Source organism: Somniosus microcephalus, chromosome 9, assembly GCF_052327205.1.
Source record: "Somniosus microcephalus isolate GS21.2 chromosome 9, FLI_Smic_1.0, whole genome shotgun sequence".
NCBI classification, from domain to species: Eukaryota; Metazoa; Chordata; class Chondrichthyes; order Squaliformes; family Somniosidae; genus Somniosus; species Somniosus microcephalus.
The window spans coordinates 117,620,017-117,635,306 of NC_140995.1; the positions used below are offsets into that span (position 1 = coordinate 117,620,017).

The 15,290-nt window shown below is 43.1% G+C and overlaps 1 protein-coding gene and 1 long non-coding RNA gene across 6 annotated transcripts in view; one reads left to right on the forward strand and one right to left on the reverse strand.

The window, feature by feature from the left end:
• The window catches only part of enpp4 (ectonucleotide pyrophosphatase/phosphodiesterase 4), an 87,630-nt gene that overhangs the window by 15,685 nt on the left and 56,655 nt on the right, over positions 1-15,290 (forward strand). For 4 of the 5 annotated variants that reach the window (XM_085997068.1, XM_085997072.1, XM_085997069.1 and 1 more), the window contains exon 1: positions 14,559-14,646. The exons of the other annotated variant lie outside the window; for it this stretch is intronic. The gene's annotated coding sequence lies outside the window, so the exon portion shown is untranslated. Of the gene's footprint in view, positions 1-14,558; positions 14,647-15,290 lie in introns of those variants that run through there. 5 annotated transcript variants of the gene reach the window in all.
• Positions 1,330-14,468, reverse strand: LOC147112621 (uncharacterized). Its single transcript, XR_015079531.1, has 2 exons — positions 14,381-14,468; positions 1,330-3,848 (listed from the first exon to the last, which is right to left on the reverse strand). It is a non-coding gene; the product is annotated as an uncharacterized LOC147112621 (long non-coding RNA).

The window sequence follows — 15,290 nt, forward strand, 5'->3', positions numbered from 1 at the left end:
GAAATTTTTTGAGCTTCAGGTCCGACCGGTCTGTAATGGCCGCCACTCACCTGAATAACAGCAGTTTGAAGGATTAGGCCCCGCCCACAAATGCCATGAAATGCCCCCCGTGACGCAGCGCGCGGATTGGTCAACCACCACGTCACTCAACGCTAATGAGCAGTAGAATTGGTCAACCGCTAATGAGTGGATTTTTTACGTTTTTTGTCGACTGTCCGAACAATTTTTGTCTGACCAAAAAGTAAATACGCCTAGGCGACCCTCCTAATCATAACCTTTCTTTTGATATAACATATGTGTCGGTACGCTCTATAACTTCTGAGTGATGCTATAGATATATAGATAGAGATAGATATATATGGTCGTCACTAAACATTATTACATCAATGTCATACATCTATCTCAATCTATTTTGTCCTCCAAATTTCTACCCATTTGTTTTACATAATATATCATAACACATTGAATGACAAGCAAAGTCTTAAAGCCTATTTCTCCCTAAGTACTCCCATATATCAAGAAGTAATCTCCTGGACTTAAAATATCCTACAGTACTCTTTTACTGTTATCCATGTTGTGGATAATTTTAATTTCAATTTTGGGGGTTCACCCAATGTTACATCTTTCTCTACTTGAATTTCCATCCCTCTGAGGGGCATCAGTATGTTTATCCCTATCCTGATTGTATCATTAAAAAGTCATATTCTCAAAGGAGCATATGTGAATGGTTTGATTGAAAGATTTTCTCACTCTCCTGAGCCACATTAACCATTTCATGTAATAGTGTTGTCAGCGTGACTGAGCATTTCTGAGACCCATTCTTCAGTGCATCTTTAGCATGCATACCGGTGGGGTCATTTTCCTGTTTCTATCTTGTATCCTCAATTACTTCGGGCTGGATTTTCCTCACCCCGTTTGGCCCGGTGCGGGCGATGTCAGAGGCAGGTCCCGACCCTGCTGCTGGCTCTGTTCCGCTCTGGAAAATGAATTTACATTGATAGGGCTTATTAAGTCCACCCACCGTGTTTCCCGGGCCAATTGTAGGATGTCACGTCATCAGCCGGTTTCCTTAAAGGGACCATGGCCAACTTTGTTTTGGCATTTGTGCTGTCAGTGTTCTACAGCATTGAAGTCCTGCAAACACTGACAATCACTGCACAGAGGTGCAGGGCTGCATCCAGTTTATAACACTGATATCGCGCTACTCCCGCCAGCCATTCTATAAATAGGCAACCTTCAATCTTTAGTGAGCTCCACATCCATAATTTACATGCACACATACAAGTCTGATAGCAGCAATCCTGAGCAACAAGAAGAAAAAATTCAAAGTTCCATATGCGTCATTTATTGAATTCAGGAACTGTGATCCAATATCAGCATCAACATCAATACTTTCATCAACAGCACTAAACTCATTGACCCTATCCAACAATAGGAGAAAAGGAAATTGAAAAAAGAACTTGATTCTTCAATAAGGAACTTATGCATATTAACTAATAAATCCAAGCATGCAGCAAAGCACATCAACCTTTTGTGTGAATATGTTCAAAGATATTGAAATGTGTAGCCAACTCCAGAAATAAAACCACAATTAAAAAAACTCATTATTCAGATGTGTTTATTCTTGGACATATGCTGCACCAAAGACCGTTGGTGCTTGTGTGTTTTTAGATCCACATCAAGACAGCTATGGTCAGCATCAACACTTGAAACTATATATACACACAATACAGGCATGAACATTCAAAGTAGTTTACAGCTTTAGAATCATAGAATGGTTACAGCACAAAAGGAGGCCATTTGGCCTGTTGAGCCTGTGCCGGCTCTCTGCAAGAGCACTTCAGCTAGTCCCACTCCCCTGCCCTTTCTCTGTAGCCCTGCAAAATTTTTTCCTTCAGGTACTTATCCAATCCCCTTTTGAAAGCCACGATTGAGTCTGCCTCGACCATCCTTTCAGGCAGTGCATTCCAGATCCTAACCACTCGCTGCGTAAAAAAGTTTTTCCTCATGTTGCCTTTGGTTCCTCTGCCAATCACTTTAAATCTGTGTCCTCTGGTTCTCGACCCTTCCGCCAATGGGAACAGTTTCACTCTACCTACTCTGTCTAGACCCCTCATGATTTTGAACACCTCTATCAAATCTCCTTCAACCATCTCTGCTCTAAGGAGAACAATCCCACAACTACCGTTTTGAAGATTTAATGAAAAACTGGCAAAATTTACAGAAATTGTTAAACTAGCCATAAAGTGCAGTAGCAAATATCAAGTCTAGTAGAATTTTCTTTTTAAAAATCAGCTGGAGCAATGGTCACTGAACTCAGATTGATAGCCGTGTTCCCGTGGCCATGAAGTTAAAGTGAAAAGGTAAGTTAAAAAAGCCTGTTAATGATCTGTCAACTAGATGCTAATGAGTTTAATTGGGTCACCCACCACTGTCTGTTGGGTCTGCTCAGCGCTGACAGACCCAACATTGGGAAAGGCGTGTTGCAGTGGGTTGACAGCAGCGTCCTGACCCGCTGTCAAAAAAAAAACTTTCCCACCTGACACACCACCGATCCCGCTCGCTGACCCCCCGGAAAATTCCGGCCACACTCTCATCCAATTTTACACACTCCATTATATTATCTCGTTCATGAGCCCTGGAGGAACTTTACTGTCCAATACAATATTACCATTACCCATTAAAACATAGATTAAAAGTTCTCAACTTGGTCCAAGTTATTGTTTATTTTACTTAAACTCTTCTTGGACCTCTACTTTCCCTTCAAAATATTCCACTATATTATATCTTTTCAAAATTATCCCAATTCCAGTGAGCAATCCAACCTGTAAGATTAGGGTTGTTAGTTACCTTTAACACAACAGTCTCCCCACTCAACACAGGAATAGGTTCAAACTGGACTGGTATTACTGGACTAACAGAACTTATCAATGTTCAATTTTATTTCCAAAAAAAACCTTTCTTCCGTGATACACAGCATTGGGCAGGAACCACCTAGATTGAATTTTTTTTTAAGTTTAATTATCCTGTTAAACCCTTCAGGTACTGTAAATGTTTCCTTCTCGACTGCTTGAACAGCAAATCATATCCATATATCTTATCAATTTCAATTTCAGAAAAAATGATTCCCAGGCTTGGTGGTTTTACAGTAGAGACAGAAGTACTTGCAATTACTTTTAGGGGTAACTTCCTTGTTTCTCCCCACCCCTCTCCCATCCCCCCCCCCCCAGCACTCTATCTCGGAAGATAGAGAATGAATCCAAATGGGTTAAAGCCGAGCCTTTGAGAGGCAAAGTCTTAGTCCAATTTGTCACCATGCAGTGACATTTGATGATTCTTAAAACTACTGGAGCTCCTCCTTGCACCAACACCTTTCCAGAAAAGGCTGTTCTGTAACTCTGTGAAGTTATTTTTCTGTCAAAGAACTATTCTCAGTAATCCTGTACCACCACCACTGATGCAGTCTCGAAAAAGATGGTCACCTGTTTTTAAAAATAAAGAAAATCCATTGTGGCTCTTCTTGAGGGCCCAATGGGTTAATTTGATAACCTGCATTTTTCAATTCCTGATTTACTTCTGTTACTGTGGGGAAATATTCACTCTCATTCAGAAACTTAAAATTTAATAAAGCCTGATATGTGTTTACATTCAGCAATGCAAAAGTTGTTGTTTAGCAGAGTTAATCTGATACTTGAAAAATTAAAATCAGTTGTCTTTGGAAGAGGTTAACTTCTCTGCAGCCCTCTGGCAAATACATTTCAGCTCCTCTTTGACTTCCAATTTTCCAAAAATGAGCTAAAGGCACAAACATTTTACCAATTTTTTTGGCATCCTTAGGAATTGAAAATCTGTTAAAACAAGCAGAAATCATTAGTAACATCACTATTAACGTTCATATTTCTGTGAAACAATTCTGTTGGGGAAAACAGAATTTTATTTAATTCATCTCATTTTAAAAAGAGTAGATTTTCCCTGGCCTTGTACCAACAATTCATATTAAATCCCAATTTTTATTTAATCATTTATCATTTATTTAAGAGGTGTTCAATACCCCTTACATTTATTAACTCTTAGGTAGTTAGTATAGTCCAACCACAATATGTCACCAGATAGCAGGAGCTCCTTGGGTCCCTTTTTTCTCTGTCATTTTTTTTTAACCACACTCAATCACAAGATTAAAGGGTGCTGTCAACTTACTAACGGCTATCATATTCCAGTATAACCAAGATGCCTTGTACTAAATGAGTCTTCTTAGATCCGAAACTTAGCACAACTCTGGTCACATGAATTACATTCGCCATTAACTCCTTGAATCCTTGGCATGGGTGAGAAATTCAAAAATGCCACATTTTTTAAATATGTGATAATCCAGAACTAGAGATTTTTTACATTAACCAGAATTTCACTGTGGCCACAATAAAAGTCAGGTTTTCACAATTTAATAGATTAGTTAACCTCAATAACTCGAATTTAATTCAGACCAATATCTTAAACTTAACACAATACAGAACAGCAAATATCCAGTAAATTACATCATCTTTCTTCTTGTTCTTTCTTCAGGCACCTTTCTAAATGACTGTAAAAAAATACTGAATATAGCTGAAGAAATAGATAGCCGTCTCAGCTAAACAAAATCTTTGCAACATTCTCACACAGAAGGGGTTAACATCTGCTGGCTGAAAAAAAGTTGCTGGTGCTTCCCGCAGCTTGTGGGGTCCGAAAGACAAAAAAATCACACACACAGGCTTTTTAAAGAAACAGTCCACGGAACACAAAATAAACTGCAGTCTTTTGCTCGCACCATATTGTCCTCACAACAACTTTATTGTCTGATGCTTGCTGTGAGGTGTTAACCTCTTCATTCTAACTTTGGACAAAGGGAAGGGTGTACATTCTAACTTTGGACAAAGGGAAGGGTGTACATTCTATCTTTGGACAAAGGGAAGGATGTACATTCTAACTTTGGACAAAGGGAAGGGTGTACTGATGCAGAATACAGGTGGATAGTGGCATCGGGGGCTAGACGACAGTCCCAGATTACTGCATCTGTCATTGCTGGTTCCAACCCAAAAACCATCCAGCATTTCAAGTTCTGTCTACACACCTCATTGAATTTATTACACAATGTTGCGCACTGTATCAAGACTTGGCAGGTTATAAATAACCCACGGACCATTAGGTCATGCTTTGTCTTAGATCCCTCATCAAATAGGCTCTAAGCCATTTAAACGTGTTTTTGTGTCCGACCATGTCCAACGCAAATTATGATCCTTGCAGTTCCTCTAAACTCTCATCTAGTTTGATGATGCCATGGCAGAATAATTTACTGTAACGCAACAGTGTTAAAAGTCAGAGAAATATAGGTCGTGATCCTAAAATCTCTGTCCTATGAAATATGCCAACACTTTTGCCCCCTTTATCTGGGTCTGTTGTTAGGGTATGATTGTTCTTATTTATAAATTTGTAAGTTATTCCACAAGATAATAGGGTTCAAAGGCATTTAGTTGTTTCCATAGGAATTAAACATACAATGATAACTATTATTAGCAACAATTAAACATTTACAATGATAACCATTACTAACAATAATTACACATATATGATTGATACACTTACGGTACCATGTACCAGAGAATTCACTGCGTTACAGGTTTCGAGCGCAAGCCTTTTCGACTTCTGAAGAATCTGTTCTAACACACCCCTCTTTATATATTTTTTCCTCTAGTGCAGATTCATATGTTATCAAAAGATTACCTCATCCTGTTATTCACTTACTGAATTTCAGTTTTAACAAGAAGGCCTCCCATACACCTTATCAAGGCTTTATCTTGACTGAGTTATCAATCAAATCATTCAACTGGATGAGTTATCACTTGCCTTGCACAGATGTGCTCTTGAAGGAGTTAATCCCGAAGAGGACAACTGCTAAGACTAAGAAAGCTTGTAGCTGAATGCTGATCAGCAAAACTCTCTGTTAACAAAACAGACTTTTCCACTGAACATTTCACTGAAAACGAAACTGATATTTCCAGCCTTGTAACAGAAACTCACTTAAAAGTTAAAGTTACTATAAAGAATTTAACCGTTTCCTTATACACTCTTGTCTGAAGGCATCAGCCTCCACTCAGAAACTCCCAAATATTTCAGATCAGGAATTTAGTGGAGTAGAACATTGAGCATTTGTCTCTACATTCATTGCTTGTGTACTACTGTGCCAACAAATAATGGGGGTCATTTTATCCAGTCCACTCAGAGGGAGACTGACGGGATTGATTGGCCGTCCATACCAAAAATAGTGGGGAACCAAGGGGCTAATGAGAGTGATAAACTTAAAGTAATTAATATCAGTAGAGAAAAAGTACTTGAGAAATTAATTGGACTAAAAGCCGACAGATCCCCTGGACCTGATGGCTTACATCCTAGGGTTCTAAAAGAGGTGGCTGCAGAGATAGTGGATGCATTGGCTGTGATCTTCCAAAATTCCTGAGATTCTAGAATGGTCCCAGCGGATTGGAAGGTAGTAAATGTAACCCCACTAGTCCAAAAAAGGAGAGCGAAAACAGGGAACTATAGGCCAGTTAGCCTGACATCAGTCATCGGGAAAATGCTGGAATCCTTTATCAAGGAAGTGGAGAACTTAGAAAATCATAATATGATTAGGCAAAGTCAACATAGATTTATGAAAGGGAAATTGTGTTTAACAAATTTATTAGCGTTTTTTGAGGATGTAACTAGCAAGGTCTATAAAGGGAAACTAGTAGATGTAGTATATTTGGATTTCCAAAAGGCATTCGATAAGGTGCCACATAAAAGGTTGCTATGCAAGATAAGGGCTCATGGGATTCGGGGTAATATATTAGCATGGATAAAGGATTAGTTAATGGACAGAACAGAGAGTTGGGATAAATGGGTCATTTTTCCGGTTGGCAGATTGTAACTAGGGAGGTGTCGCAAGGATCAATGCTTGGGCCTCAGCTATTTACAATCAATATTAATGACTTAGATGAAGGGACCGAATGAAATGTATCCAAGTTTGCTGATGATACAAAGCTAGGTGGGAAAGTAAGCTGTGAGGAGAACAGAAAGAGCCTGCAAAGAGAAATAGACAGATTAAGTGAGTGGGCAATAAGTTGGCAGATGGAGTATAATGTGGGGAAATGTGAGGTTATTCACTTTGATAGGAAGAATAGAAAAACAGAATAGTTTTTAAATGGTGAGAAACTATTAAATGTTGAGAAACTATTAAATGTTGGTGTTCAGATAGATTTAGGTGTCCTCGTACAGGAAACACAGAGAGTTAGCATGCAGGTACAGCAAGCAATTAGGAAGGCAAATAGCATGTTGGCCTTTATTGCAAGAGGGTTGGAGTACAAGAGTAAGGAAGTCTTACTACAATTGTACAGGGTTTTGGTGAGACCACACCTGGAGTACTGTGCAGAGTTTTGGTCTCCTTATCTGAGGAAGGACATACGTGCCTTAGAGGCGGTGCAACAAAGGTTCACTAGATTGATCCTGGGGATGAGAGGGTTGTCCTACGAGTAGAGATTAAGTAGATTGGGCCTATATTCTCTGGAGTTTAGAAGAATGAAAGGTGATCTCATAGAAACATATAAGATTCTGAGGGGGATTAGACAGGCTAGATGCTGAGAGGTTGTTTCTCCTGGCTGGAGAGTCTAGCACTAGGGGGCATAGACTCAGGATAAGGGGTCGGCAATTTAAGACTGAGATGAGGAGGAATTTCTTCACTCAGAGGGTTGTGAATCTTTGGAATTCTCTACCCCAAAGGGCTGTGGATGCTGAATTGTTGAGTATATTCAAGGCTGAGATAGATAGATTTTTGGACTCTAGTGAAATCAAGGGATATGGAGATCGGGCGGGAAAGTGGAGTTGAGGTCGAAGATCAGCCATGATCTTATTGAATGGTGGCGCAGGCTCGAGTGTCCGTGTGACCTACTCTTGCTCCTAATTCTTAGGTACTTATTTTATACTCCACTTATGTTACCAGCCTTTGTACCTTTGGTGGAAGCTCAAACAGTTGCCATCCAGACTCTAGGCTCCACCTTGGAAAGACTGGTAGACCACACTGTTAGGGTCTTTCAACTCGTCACTGATCTCAAGTCTGTTCTCCACAGATAAGTGGCAATGATGAGCCGCAGCTCCATGGGAGTAACAGTGGCATAATGGGAGCAGTATGTGTTGCCCTCTCTCAGGATGTCAGCATGTCTGCTCCTTTACTACCCCCTCAACCAATACTCACCATGTTGCCAGCAAGTCAGTTGGGCCAGACTGCCGCGGCAGTAGCCAAGGTGCAGACATCTGCTCCTGGGCCCTCACAGGCTAGAACAACCAGAAGTCACCAGCTACAAGCATCTGAAAGGGCCCAACATGATCAACAGCAGCCTTCCACCAACTTGGATGAGGTCAGTAGAGGAGCACTTCATAAGAGTAGTAGAATTAGGATACCTTGTTATAAGAAAAGCACCATGGTGGACACTTGGGGGAGAAATAAATTCAAAACAATGATTATGTTGCTATTAAATTAATCACCTTCATCACTTTAGCACTTTGGTCTACAGTGTAGTTTTATTAGTTTCTGAGTCTGCATCGTCAGCATATCATTGATGTAAAAGTTGCTGAGTGGTTTCAATGATCTTTAATGCAGGTTTATGGGAATGGTGAAGGATGTAACAAGGACAGTTAATGCAGAGGGGCTTTGTGTAAGTTTTCAGGGCAGGAGAATTAGCAGGTCACTGGATTTGATGTGCAATTAACTCATCTAATTTCTGAAAGGTGTTGAGGTGGCCCTGCTCCTTCTACTGCTTCCCCTGGCCTTCATTGTCCGATGAGGACTGCTGCTGTTGCCCTCCCTCCTCCAAATGCAGCCCTCTCTGGATGGCAAGTTTGCCCTGGATGCAGCACACCACAATGATGTGGGAGACTTTTTGTGGGGCATATTGTAGGGAGCCTCCTGAACCTTTGTTTGAGGCACCCTATAGCGTTTTCAGTTATAGTCTTGGTGGTCCCATGGCATTGATTATACATGTGTTGTTCAAGCATGGTGGGGTTGCGGAGGGGTGACGTAAGCCATGTATGTAAAGGATATTCCTTTTCTTCCTGTCATGTTCCTGGAAGGGTCGAATATTGAGGGGAATAGTTGAGTGGCACGGGATAAAAGTGTCCTGACAGCTGCCTGTAAAACTTTGCACAAACTTGCATTATCCTATTTCTGTGATCGATGCAAAGAATCTCAGCTGCCCAGTGATCTGTCCTCCAGTAGATCACTGGGCTGGCTGAATAGACACCCCAAGGTAGTGGCGTGGGAATGGAGCAGGAACCTACTGGCCACTCTCTGGAAGGCAGCATTCCTTCTCCCTCACCATTGCCCTTGCAGTTGCCTGTCAGCCAGGTGGCCCAGACTGCTCAAGCCTATGCTGAGATGCTGCAGTCTGAGGCGGGGCCGTCATGGCCCACAGCCTCTCGAGGGCATCCCAGGAGGACATCTGAACTGCCCTCTTCAGATTCTCAGCAACCATCCACCTTGCGTGCTGCTGCCACTCAAGATGCACTTCATAGAAGCACTAGAGTATCCAAGAGGACTTACAGGGTAAGCACCAGGGTGAATAGTTTAATATTTGTAAGTGCCGTTGGTTGTTGTAATGTTTTCATTGTTTGTGCTCTAGATAAAGTGTGATTATGGTAATTGGATAGTAAGGGAATTGGCGGTCTTTTTTATTGTGTTCTTCATGGAGAAGAGGTTGAAAGGATGGAGTGCAGATGATGGACTTCTTGATGGATCCTCAGTCGTGGAAGGTACAGCATGTGGCAACAGTGCTCCAAAGCCTGATGGTGGAGGATGTCTCTCAAAAGTGGCCTTCAGTTAGATGGCGGCGAGCATCCCTCCCAGGTACGGGCCATCTATCTGAAACCCTCTGGTGTTCGCCTGGTCCCCCTCCTCTTCCTTCTCCTCCTCCTCTTGTGGCTCCCGAGCTCTCTGGCACAATTGCCTGTGGTAATGGTTGGTCTCTCATGATCACCAGATTGTGGAGCATGCAGCAAGTCAGCACGACTGTAAACCACTGCTTGAGGACCCCGATGGTCTGCTTAATGATATTCCTGGTGGCAGAGTGGCTCTCATTGTATGAGTGCTCAGCTGGTGTCTGGGGCTTTCTCAGGGGAGTCATGGGCCATGGCGTCAGAGGGTATCCCTTGCCACCTAGTAGTCAGCCTTGCACATTGCGTTGGGTCTCAAAGATCTGTGGGACAGATGACAGTCTCATTATAAAAACATCGTGGCAGCTCACTGGATAGCAGGCACAACCTGCATGATGCGCTGTTGGTGGTCGCACATGAGCTGGATATTGAGGGAATGGAATCTCTGAGTTTAAATGAGGGGCTCACATGGCCATATGTGTGCAGTTAGTGACTCCCTGGACCATGGGGAATCCCGCAATCCTGTTGAATCCTAGAGCTCCCTGCCTCTGGCCTTCTCTGGCAATAGGAAATGATATATAGTCATTCCTCAGAAAGTATAGAGCCTCAGCGACCTCCCTTATGCAGATGTGCACAGAGGATTGTGATAATTGACTGATATCACCTGTGGCAGCCTGGAAGGTTCCATAGCATAAAAATTAAGTGCTACTGTGACCTTGACTGCTACAGGCAATGCAGTCCTGGCTGTGCTGTGAAGTCTGAGTCTTCCTTCCACGAAGCCACAGATCTCTATGACAACCTCCTTGCAAAAGAGCAGCCTACTCATACACTGGCATTGGGTCATGTGAATGCAGGAGTAGTGCTCTCTGAAGACCCTGGGTGGATAGAGCCCCCAGCTGAGAGCCCTCCTCGCCTTCCTGTTCCCCCTCTCCCTCTCTCCTCCAGCAGCTGGTGCTGCTCTGCCTGGCCTCATCTCCTCCTCCCATTCCTCCTTCAGACCGAGGGGGACCCATAGCAAGATCACCATGACCAACCACTCCCTCTCGCCTGGTGACTCCCATAAGGTCCCCAATTAGTACAATAGCAATGCACTCACTCTTTTTAGGTGAAGTCCTGAGAGAACTTCCAGAAAAAATGTTGATAGACTGTTGGTGAAGTCTTGACAAAGTGTCCCAGAAAGTCTCACCTTGTGTATCAAAAGACCTCTTCAAATGCAGTGTAGTCAGTGGATCTCAATCAGCAAGTGAACAGTGAAAGTTGAACATGGCTTTAAGTAGCGCTCACAATCCTCACCAATGACTTTTTTTACTCCCGTTAAGCTAGTCGCTGTTAGGAGAGGTCGGTAATTGCAGTGCTAGCCAGCAAAATGGCATGCAGCCTCTTTAATGAGCATTGGGGACAATTTAATTGATAATCAGAGGTTTAATTATCCTCCGGACGGCTGTTCCTAGCGCATGCTTAAACTCCTTTACCAAGATGGTGTCTTTCACTAAAGGCAGGCTAACCAGGCACTACAGCTCAAGACCCCATCTTGGCCACCTTGGAGGCTCTTTCGCGCCTAAACTACTGGTGCTACAGCGGAGAAAATAGCCCCCCTTGTGTTTAAAGGCCTCCTTATCCCTCTCTATCTGTGGCCTCCTACAGCCTTACAGCCCCCCTCCCCCATTTCTTTGACTCTGGCCTCTTGTGCATCTCCCTCGTAGCCCTTCGCCCCACCATTGGAGGCTGTCACTAGAACATCCTAGATTCAACTCGCTGGAATTCCCTCTATAAATCCCTCTGACTCTCTCTCCTCCTTTAAGACCCTCCTTAAAACCCACTTCTTTGAGAAAACATTTGGTCACCCCTCCTAATCTCTCCTCTCGGTTTGGCATCCATTCTCTGTACGCCTCTGTGAAGCATCTTGGGATATTTTGCTGTGTTAAACGTACTTGTATAGTTGAAAGGTGCTGTTGAATTTCTACAACTCTGAAATGGACACAAGAAGCCAGTGGTGAATGGGGCTCCAGATGAATACCCTTAAGTTACCGTGACACAAAGGGCAGGATTTTCATTGGGCCGTGGAGGCGAAATCAGGGGGCACGGACCCAACCCGCCTCCATGCCAGTTTCAAAGGAGGCGGATACCCGACCTGTGCTGGGAGCCGCCTCCCCAAGGCGGGAAGGGGATTAGTGCCAATTAACTGCCTGTTAACAGGTAGTTAACAGGCAGTTTTTAGCCTAATCCCTATTTTTATTCCTGAAGTGTGGGATTCCCGACGGCTCCAAACCATGCCAAGTTAGCGAAGTGGACCGTCAGGCTGAAGGGCTTGGAGGGTTCGAGATGTCCGGTGTTCAGGTGAGTGATGGGTGCATGAGTGCAGAGGTAAGTGTGTTTGGTGTGTGTAAAGTGTTTAAAGAAGTTTTACTTACCTTTACAGCCTTCCTTCCTTCAGGTCTCGGGAGTCCCTCATCTCACCGGCACAGAAAGCAGAATGGCCGCGAGCTGTCAAAAGTTGCAGCATTCAGCTTTCTGTTCTGGAGTGATCTCTAAATCAGCCTGAGAGGAAGGAATTAACTTAGTGTACAGATTGTCAGTGTTTGACAGCTTCAAAGAGCTGTCAAACGCTGATATTTCATCTGTCAAAAGCTCTTGACAGATGAAATGTCAATCTGTGATGTCACCTGTTGCCGGGTGGCCCTTAATTGGCCTGCTGAGCCCGCTGGGCAGGCTCAACAAGGTCAATCAAGTGAAGATCACGTGGGTTGGCCACAACTCGATGGAGGTGGGACTACAACCCCAACCCACCTTCAGTATCAAAATCCAGGCCAAAGTCTGCTCCAGGATCCAAGCAGCTCAGGAGCATTACTATTATGCCTTACGGTCTGCTAATATAAACTACTTCTGCACCTTCTCACCAATGTGATGGATGCCAATGTTGAAAACACACTTATCTATATATATAAAAGGATACTTCTGTCTGTCTTTCCGTCTGTCTTTCTGTCTGTCTGTCTTGAATTAACTCAAAAGTTATAGAGCGTACCTACACGTGCGTTACGTCGAAAGAAAGCTGACAATTCCAGAACCGTCCTAAGCATATTTACGTTTCGGCCGGACAAAAATTGTTCGCGCGTTATGCAAAAAACCTTCAAAATTAAACTCATTATCTGCTAATTAGCATTGATTGACTGATGTCAAGGTCAACCAATCCTGTGCCGGCACGATTGACCAATCCTACAGTTCAGTCGCCTGATGGTTGGCCAATCGCTGCGTCTGTGGGCAGGACTAATGCTTTTCAACTCAGGCATCGGGCAGCCATTGCTTCACTACTTCCAGCTCAAACTACTCTGCTAATCCAACTTCGAAAAAGTTAGTATCTCTTTTAAAAATAACATAACATTTACCAAAAACGCTTTATAAGTACTTTCACTTTCATCTTTCAAGGTATTAAAAGGTGGAAATGTTGCCCGGCAGCAGATTGCGAGAGGGACACAGAGACAGGGCCCAAAAGCCTGGGACTCGATTTAAAATGTTGCCCGGCAGCAGATTCACAGAGGGACACAGAGAGGCCCCAAAGCCTGGGACTCGATTTAAACCGCCCGGCCCAAAACAGCCCTGGCAAAGCCGGGCTCCCCCAGCTATACAAAATAAATGCCCTGCCAATTACCATTTAACTTTATTTACAAACTTGCTACAAGGGTTAATTCTTATTGATGGCAAAAACACATTGCATCCTGATTTGGAAAGTTTGTTTGCAACATTGAGGTTAGGAGCTGGAACAGGTGATCCGGGATCCTATTTTATAAATCAAGTGACTTGTATGGCACATTGTTGTTGAGGCCAGCTCTGACTTTGGCAAGAGTTCTGCAAAATAAACGAGATGTGCCCTGTTGCTTTTGGTTGTTGTTTTGTATGACTGGAAAAATATAATGGAATATCTAGTTTAGCTATCCATTCGATGGCTTCCTGAGATGCCGAGTAGAGAAATGAGGTGCCTCCTGCAACAGATCTTAAAGGACAGGTTCATGTGATTGGTTCCATGGTCTGAGACTCATGGCCACGGTCGCACTTCGGGCAATCCCTCATCTTCCACTTGAGGAGCTGATGACAACCTACATGTGGTCTCCCTGTGTGTGTTAGTTCATCAAGAAGATGACCGAAAGCGGCCTCCCGGTCTGAAAAGCATGAAAGCTTTTGGTAGTAGAAAATCATTCAGGAGATATCCCACCCCCACCAGAATGCAAAGGGGCCAGGTCCATGGTATCAGGAACTCCCAACATATTAGAAAACCGCATCAAGTAGAAGCAGTTCTGTAATATAAACTCTAAATCCTCCTAAATGTTGGCCCCTGGTTCTTTACTCCTAGAACAAATAGAACAAGCCACTACTTTAAGGTTTATTGTATATATCTATGTTTTCTTTTTTTTTAACGCGTAAAAAGAATTCTGATTGTAAAATAAAAGCGACTGACCTACATAGAAGTGGATTAATGAAGTGCGGATCGAAGCTGCAGCTGTCCCTCGGTGCAGAGTGACACCCGCGGGAGCCCGGCCCCTTGTGCGTGCGCGGTATTCTCCTGTCAATCAAACCCTCCCCACCTTCAGGACGCGGAAGTCGCAGGAAGGCTGCAGTTTCTTCATCTAATTTTTGTTTTTAATGTTCACTACTTTCTTTAATCCTCTGTTAGAATATTTTTGTTCGTCTGGAAATACTTGACTTTCTGCAGTAAAATAAGAGGTAAGCAGACCCCCGAGCATGAGTGGTTTCATCTCTCCATGAAAGTTGTAAACAGTGTTCACCGAGGCTCGGTGACAGGGAGAGGTTGAGACTGCGGATCAAATCGTGTGCGGGTCACACGGCGACATCCTCGCAATGTTTGCAATCATTCGCCACCCCCGGCAGCGTAGCTGGGTTTCAGCATAAGATTGTGTCTTGTAGGCCGTAATACTGTAGATAATTCCACAGGCAATGCAATGTACTTCATTTGGTTTTATTCTGATTCATTTTGTCGTAAATCTGAAGGACCGATTTTTTTAAGAAACCATCAGAACAGAGCAGTTTCGAAAGTGTTGTTTCATTTTTCAGATGTATAGAAATACATCTTAATAAATGTTTTCTTAAAATAAAACAGAAAATGCTGGAAATACACGAGAATTTATAGGTTAATGTTTCACCTTTAGCCAGATTAGTAATTCTTTACGATTTTCCATTTTGCATTGTCATTGGGATATCATGATGGACAGCAACTCCGTGCGGACCATATGGCCAGGTCATAAGTGATATCAATTTACATCATACAGTTCTCCTCACATGGGTGAATGAGTGGGATGCTTTGCAACGGCTCTATTCCTGCTCCTGGACAGTTACCTCTGGAGCACCCC